Raw genomic sequence first — 8,479 nt, forward strand, 5'->3', positions numbered from 1 at the left:
GTGATGTCATGTCCATCAGTAGTTATTGTATGTTCAGTGTAGTGTGACGTCATGTTCATCAGTAGTTGTTGTGTGTTCAGTGTAGTGTGATGTCATGTCCATCAGTAGCTGTTGTGTGTTCAGTGTAGTGTGATGTCATGTTCATCAGTAGTTATTGTATGTTCAGTGTGATGTCATGTCCATCAGTTGTTATTGTGTGTTCAGTGTAGTGTGCTGTCATGTTCATCAGTAGTTATTGTATGTTCAGTGTGATGTCATGTCCATCAGTAGTTATTGTATGATCAGTGGAGTGTGACGTCATGTCCATCAGTAGTTATTGTATGTTCAGTATGATGTCATGTTCATCAGTAGTTATTGTGTGTTCAGTGTAGTGTGATGTCATGTCCATCAGTTGTTATTGTGTGTTCAGTGTAGTGTGCTGTCATGTTCATCAGTAGTTATTGTATGTTCAGTGTGATGTCATGTCCATCAGTTGTTATTGTGTGTTCAGTGTAGTGTGCTGTCATGTCCATCAGTAGTTATTGTGTGTTCAGTGTAGTGTGATGTCATGTCCATCAGTAGTTATTGTGTGTTCAGTGTAGTGTGCTGTCATGTCCATCAGTAGTTATTGTGTGTTCAGTGTAGTGTGATGTCATGTCCATCAGTAGTTGTTGTGTGTTCAGTGTGATGTCATGTTCATCAGTAGTTATTGTATGTTCAGTGTGATGTCATGTCCATCAGTTGTTATTGTGTGTTCAGTGTAGTGTGATGTCATGTCCATCAGTAGTCATTGTGTGTTCAGTGTAGTGTGATGTCTTGTCCATCAGTAGTTGTTGTGTGTTCAGTGTGATGTCATGTTCATCAGTAGTTATTGTATGTTCAGTGTGATGTCATGTCCATCAGTTGTTATTGTGTGTTCAGTGTAGTGTGATGTCATGTTCATCAGTAGTTATTGTATGTTCAGTGTGATGTCATGTCCATCAGTTGTTATTGTGTGTTCAGTGTAGTGTGCTGTCATGTTCATCAGTAGTTATTGTATGTTCAGTGTGATGTCATGTTCATCAGTAGTTATTGTTTGATCATTGTAGTGTGATGTCATGTCCATCAGTTGTTATTGTGTGTTCAGTGTGCTGTCATGTCCATCAGTAGTTATTGTATGTTCAGTATGATGTCATGTTCATCAGTAGTTATTGTATGTTCAGTGTGATGTCATGTTCATCAGTAGTTATTGTGTGTTCAGTGTGCTGTCATGTTCAACAGTAGTTATTGTATGTTCAGTGTGATGTCATGTCCATCAGTTGTTATTGTGTGTTCAGTGTGCTGTCATGTTCATCAGTAGTTATTGTTTGTTCAGTGTGACGTCATGTTCATGAGTAGTTATTGTGTGTTCAGTGTAGTGTGATGTCATGTCCATCAGTAGTTGTTGTGTGTTCAGTGTGATGTCATGTTCATCAGTAGTTATTGTATGTTCAGTGTGATGTCATGTCCATCAGTTGTTATTGTGTGTTCAGTGTAGTGTGATGTCATGTTCATCAGTAGTTATTGTATGTTCAGTGTGATGTCATGTCCATCAGTCGTTATTGTGTGTTCAGTGTAGTGTGATGTCATGTTCATCAGTAGTTATTGCATGTTCAGTGTGATGTCATGTCCATCAGTTGTTATTGTGTGTTCAGTGTAGTGTGCTATCATGTTCATCAGTAGTTATTGTATGTTCAGTGTGCTGTCATGTCCATCAGTAGTTATTGTTTGATCAGTGTAGTGTGATGTCATGTCCATCAGTAGTTATTGTATGTTCAGTGTGATGTCATGTTCATCAGTAGTTATTGTATGTTCAGTGTGATGTCATGTCCATCAGTAGTTATTGTATGTTCAGTGTGCTGTCAAGTCCATCAGCTGTTATTGTGTGTTCAGTGTAGTGTGATGTCATGTTCATCAGTAGTTATTGTATGTTCAGTGTGATGTCATGTCCATCAGTTGTTATTGTGTGTTCAGTGTAGTGTGCTGTCATGTTCATCAGTAGTTATTGTGTGTTCAGTGTGCTGTCATGTCCATCAGTTGTTATTGTGTGTTCAGTGTGCTGTCATGTTCATCAGTAGTTATTGTATGTTCAGTGTGCTGTCATGTCCATCAGTTGTTATTGTGTGTTCAGTGTGCTGTCATGTCCATCAGTAGTTATTGTATATTCAGTGTGACGTCATGTTCATCAGTAGTAATTGAATGTTCAGTGTAGTGTGATGTCATGTCCATCAGTAGTTATTGTATGTTCAGTGTAGTGTGATATCATGTTCATCAGTTGTTATTGTGTGTTCAGTGTGCTGTCATGTCCATCAGTTGTTATTGTGTGTTAAGTGTGCTGTCATGTTTATCAGTAGTTATTGTATGTTCAGTGTGCTGTCATGTCCATCAGTAGTTATTGTGTGTTCAGTGTAGTGTGATGTCATGTCCATCAGTAGTTATTGTATGTTCAGTGTGATGTCATGTCCATCAGTTGTTATTGTGTGTTCAGTGTGATGTCATGTCCATCAGTTGTTATTGTGTGTTCAGTGTGACGTCATGTTCATCAGTAGTTATTGTATGTTCAGTGTGATGTCATGTCCATCAGTTGTTATTGTGTGTTCAGTGTGCTGTCATGTCCATCAGTAGTTATTGTGTGTTCAGTGTGCTGTCATGTTCATCAGTAGTTATTGTATGTTCATTGTGCTGTCATGTCCATCAGTTGTTATTGTGTGTTCAGTGTGCTGTCATGTCCATCAGTAGTTATTGTATGTTCAGTGTGACGTCATGTTCATCAGTAGTAATTGTATGATCAGTGTAGTGTGACGTCATGTCCATCAGTAGTTATTGTATGTTCAGTGTAGTGTGATGTCATGTTCATCAGTAGTTGTTGTGTGTTCATTGTGTTGTCATGATCATCAGTAGTTGTTGTGTGTTCAGTGTAGTGTGATATCATGTCCATCAGTAGTAGTTGTGTGTTCAGTGTAGTGTGATGTCATGTCCATCAGTTGTTATTGTGTGTTCAGTGTAGTGTGCTGTCATGTTCATCAGTAGTTATTGTATGTTCAGTGTGATGTCATGTCCATCAGTAGTTATTGTGTGTTCCGTGTGACGTCATGTTCATCAGTAGTTATTGTATGTGAGTGTGATGTCATGTTCATCAGTAGTTATTGCATGTTCAGTGTGCTGTCTTGTTCATTAGTAGTTATTGTTTGTTTAGTGTGATGTCATGTTCATCAGTAGTTATTGTTTGTTCAGTGTGATGTCATGTTCATCAGTAGTTATTGTATATTCACTGTGATGTCATGTTCATCAGTAGTTGTTGTATGTGAGTGTGATGTCATGTTTATCAGTAGTTATCGTATGTTCATTGTGATGTCTTGTTCATCAGTAGTTATTGTTTGTTCAGTGTGATGTCATGTCCATCAGTAGTTGTTGTATATTCACTGTGATGTCATGTCCATCAGTAGTTGTTGTATATTCACTGTGATGTCATGTTCATCAGTAGTTATTGTTTGTTCAGTGTGATGTCATGTCCATCAGTAGTTATTGTATATTCACTGTGATGTCATGTTCATCAGTAGTTGTTGTATGTGAGTGTGATGTGATGTTTATCAGTAGTTATAGTATGTTCAGGTTGATGTCATGTTCATCAGTAGTTATTGTTTGTTCAGTGTGATGTCATGTCCTTCAGTAGTTGTTGTATATTTACTGTGATGTCATGTCCATCAGTAGTTGTTGTATGTTCAGTGTGATGTCATGTTTATCAGTAGTTATAGTATGTTCAGTGTGATGTCATGTTCATCAGTAGTTATTATATGTTCAGTGTGATGTCATGTTCATCAGTAGTTATTGTTTGTTCAGTGTGATGTCTTGTTCATCAGTAGGTATTGTATGTTCAGTGTGATGTCTTGTTCATCAGTAGTTATTGTTTGTTCAGTGTGATGTCATGTTCATCAGTAGTTATTGTTTGTTCACTGTGATATCATGTCCATCAGTAGTTATTGTTTGTTCAGTGTGATGTCATGTTCATCAGTAGTTATTGTATATTCACTGTGATGTCATGTTCATCAGTAGTTGTTGTATGTGAGTGTGATGTCATGTTTATCAGTAGTTATAGTATGTTCAGTGTGATGTCATGTTCATCAGTAGTTATTGTTTGTTCAGTGTGATGTCATGTCCATCAGTAGTTATTGTATATTCACTGTGATGTCATGTTCATCAGTAGTTGTTGTATATGAGTGTGATGTCATGTTTATCAGTAGTTATAGTATGTTCAGTGTGATGTCTTGTTCATCAGTAGTTATTGTTTGTTCAGTGTGATGTCATGTTCATCAGTAGTTATTGTTTGTTCAGTGTGATGTCATGTTCATCAGTAGTTATTGTTTGTTCAGTGTGATGTCATGTTCATCAGTAGTTATTGTATGCTCAGTGAAGTGTGACGTCATGTCCATCAGTAATTATTGTATGTTCACTGTGATGTCATGTCCATCAGTAGTTATTGTATGTGAGTGTGATGTCATGTTTATCAGTAGTTAAAGTATGTTCAGTGTGATGTCATGTTCATCAGTAGTTATTGTTTGTTCAGTGTGATGTCATGTCCATCAGTAGTTGTTGTGTGCTCAGTTTGATGTCATGTTCATCAGTAGTTATTGTATGTGAGTGTGATGTCATGCCCATCAGTTGTTATTCTATGTTCAGTGTGATGTCATGTTCATCAGTAGTTGTTGTGTGTTCAGTATAGTGTGACGTCATGTCAATCAGTAGTTATTGTATGTTATGTGTGATGTCATGTCCATCAGTAGTTATTGTATGTTCAGTGTGACGTCATGTCCATCAGTAGTTCTTTTGTGTTCAGTGTAGTGTGACGTCATGTCCATCAGTAGTTATTGTATGTTCAGTGTGACGTCATGTCAATCAGTAGTCATTGTATGTTCAGTGTACTGTCATGTTCATCAGTAGTTATTGTATGTTGAGTGTACTGTCATGTTCATCAGTAGTTATTGTATGTTCAGTGTAGCGTGACGGCATTTTCATCAGTAGTTATTGTATATCAGTGTACTGTCAAGTCCATTAATAGTTATTGTATGTTCAGTGTGATGTCATGTCCATCAGTAGTCATTGTATGTTCAGTGTACTGTCATGTTCATCAGTAGTTATTGTATGTTCAGTGCGATGTCATGTCCATCAGTAGTTATTGTATGTTCAGATTGACGTCATGTTCATTAGTAGTTATTGTATGTTCAGTGTGATGTCATGTCCATCAGTAGTTGTTGTGTGTTCAGTGTGATGTCATGTCCATCAGTAGTTATTGTATGTTCAGTGTACTGTCATGTCCATTAGGAGTTATTGTATGTTCAGTGTGATGTCATGTTCATCAGTAGTTATTGTATGTTCAGTGTAGTGTGATGTCATGTTCATCAGTAGTTATTGTATGTTCAGTGTGATGTCATGTTCATCATTCGTTATTGTATGTTCAGTGTAATGCGATGTCATGTCCATCAACAGTTATTGTATGTTCAGTGTGATGTCATGTCCATCCTTAGTTGTTGTGTGTTCAGTGTAGTGTGACGTCATGTTCATCAGTAGTTATTGTATGTTCAGTGTGATGTCATGTCCATCAGTAGTTATTGTATGTTCAGTGTGATGTCATGTCAATCAGTAGTTATTGTATGTTCAGTGTGATGTCATGTCCATCAGTAGTTCTTGTGTGTTCAGTGTAGTGTGACGTCATGTCCATCAGTAGTTATTGTATGTTCAGTGTGACGTCATGTCAATCAGTAGTCATTGTATGTTCAGTGTACTGTCATGTTCATCAGTAGTTAATGTATGTTCAGTGTAGTGTGACGTCATGTCCATCAGTAGTTATTGTATATCAGTGTACTGTCATGTTCTTCAGTAGTTATTGTATGTTCAGTGTAGTGTGACGTCATGTCCATCAGTAGTTATTGTATATCAGTGTACTGTCATGTTCATCAGTAGTTCTTTTGTGTTCAGTGTAGTGTGACGTCATGTCCATCAGTAGTTATTTTATGTTCAGTGTGACGTCATGTCAATCAGTAGTCATTGTATGTTCAGTGTACTGTCATGTTCATCAGTAGTTATTGTATGTTCAGTGTAGTGTGACGTCATGTCCATCAGTAGTAATTGTATATTCAGTATGATGTCATGTTCATCAGTAGTTATTGTATGTTCAGTGTGCTGTCTTGTTCATTAGTAGTTATTAATTGTTCAGTGTACTGTCATGTTCATCAGTAGTTATTGTATGTTCAGTGTGATGTCATGTTCATCAGTAGTTATTGTATGTTCATTGTGATGTCATGTCCATCAGTAGTTATTGTATGTTCAGTGTGATGTCATGTCCATCAGTAGTTGTTGTGTGTTTAGTGTGATGTCATGTTCATCAGTAGTTTTTGTATGTGAGTGAGATGTCATGTTCATCAGTAGTTATTGTATGTTCAGTGTGATGTCATGTTCATCAGTAGTTGTTGTGTGTTCAGTGTGATGTCATGTCCATCAGTAGTTATTGTATGATCAGTGTAGTGTGATGTCATGTCCATCAGTAGTTATTGTATGATCAGTGTAGTGTGATGTCATGTCCATCAGTAGTTGTTGTGTGTTCAGTGTGATGTCATGTCCATCAGTAGTTATTGTATGATCAGTGTAGTGTGATGTCATGTTCATCAGTAGTTATTGTATGTTCAGTGTGCTGTCTTGTTCATTAGTAGTTATTTTATGTTCACAGTGATGTCATGTTCATCAGTAGTTATTGTATGTTCAGTGTAGTGTGATGTCATGTTCATCAGTAATTATTGTATGTTCAGTGTGATGTCATGTCCATCAGTAGTTGTTGTGTGTTCAGTGTGATGTCATGTTCATCATTAGTTATTGTATGTTCGGTGTGATGTCATGTCCATCAGTAGTTATTGTATGTTCAGTATGATGTCATGTTCATCAGTAGTTATTGTATGTTCAGTGTGATGTCATGTTCCTCAGTAGTTATTGTATGTTCAGTATGATGTCATGTTCATCAGTAGTTATTGTATGTTCAGTGTGATGTCATGTCCATCAGTAGTTATTGTGTGTTCCGTGTGATGTCATGTTCATCAGTAGTTATTGTATGTTCAGTGTGCTGTCTTGTTCATCAGTAGTTATTGTTTGTTCAGTGTGATGTCATGTTCATCAGTAGTTATTGTATGTTCAGTGTGATGTCATGTTCATCAGTAGTTATTGTATGTTCAGTGTGATGTCATGTCCATCAGTAGTTATTGTATGTTCAGTGTGATGTCATGTCCATCAGTAGTTGTTGTGTGTTCAGTGTGATGTCATGTTCATCAGTAGTTATTGTATGTGAGTGTGATGTCATGTTCATCAGTAGTTATTGTATGTTCAGTGTGATGTCATGTTCATCAGTAGTTGTTGTGTGTTCAGTGAAGTGTGATGTCATGTTCATCAGTAGTTATTGTATGTTCAGTGTGCTGTCTTGTTCATTAGTAGTTATTGTATGTTCACTGTGATGTCATGTTCATCAGTAGTTATTGTATGTTCAGTATAGTGTGATGTCATGTTCATCAGTAATTATTGTATGTTCAGTGTGATGTCATGTCCATCAGTAGTTGTTGTGTGTTCAGTGTGATGTCATGTTCATCATTAGTTGTTGTATGTGAGTGTGATGCCATGTTCATTAGTAGTCATTGTATGTTCAGTGTGATGTCATGTCCATCAGTAGTTATTGTGTGTTCAGTGTGATGTCATAATCATGAGTAGTAATTGTATGCTCAGTGTGATGTCATGTTCATCAGTAGTTATTGTATGTGAGTGTGATGTCATGTTTATCAGTAGTTATTGTATGTTCAGTGTGATATCATGTCCACCAGTAGTTATTGTATGTTCGGTGTGATGTCATGTCCATCAGTAGTTATTGTATGTGAGTGTGATGTCATGTTTATCAGTAGTTATAGTATGTTCAGTGTGATGTCATGTTCATCAGTAGTTATTGTATGTTCAGTGTGATGTCATGTTCATCACTAGTTGTTGTGTGTTCAGTGTGATGTCATGTTCATAAGTAGTTATTGTATGTTCAGTGTAGAATGATGTCATGTTCATCAGTAGTTATTGTATGTTCAGTGTGATGTCATGTCCATCAGTAGTTATTGTATGTTCAGTGTGATATCATGTCCACCAGTAGTTATTGTATGTTCGGTGTGATGTCATGTCCATCAGTAGTTATTGTATGTTCAGTGTGATGTCATGTTCATCAGTAGTTATTTTATGTTCAGTGTGATGTCATGTCCATCAGTAGTTATTGTATGTTCAGTGTGATGTCATGTTCATCAGTAGTTATTGTATGATCAGTGTAGTGGTGATGTCATGTCTCAGTAGGTATTGTATGATCAGTGTAGTGTGACTCATGTCCATCAGTAGTTATTGTATGTTCAGTGTGATGTCATGTTCATCAGTCCGTTATTGTATGATCAGTGTAGTGTGATGTCAGGTTCATTAAAAG

Source organism: Mya arenaria, chromosome 11 (assembly GCF_026914265.1).
Source record: "Mya arenaria isolate MELC-2E11 chromosome 11, ASM2691426v1".
In the NCBI taxonomy this organism is placed as follows: Eukaryota; Metazoa; Mollusca; class Bivalvia; order Myida; family Myidae; genus Mya; species Mya arenaria.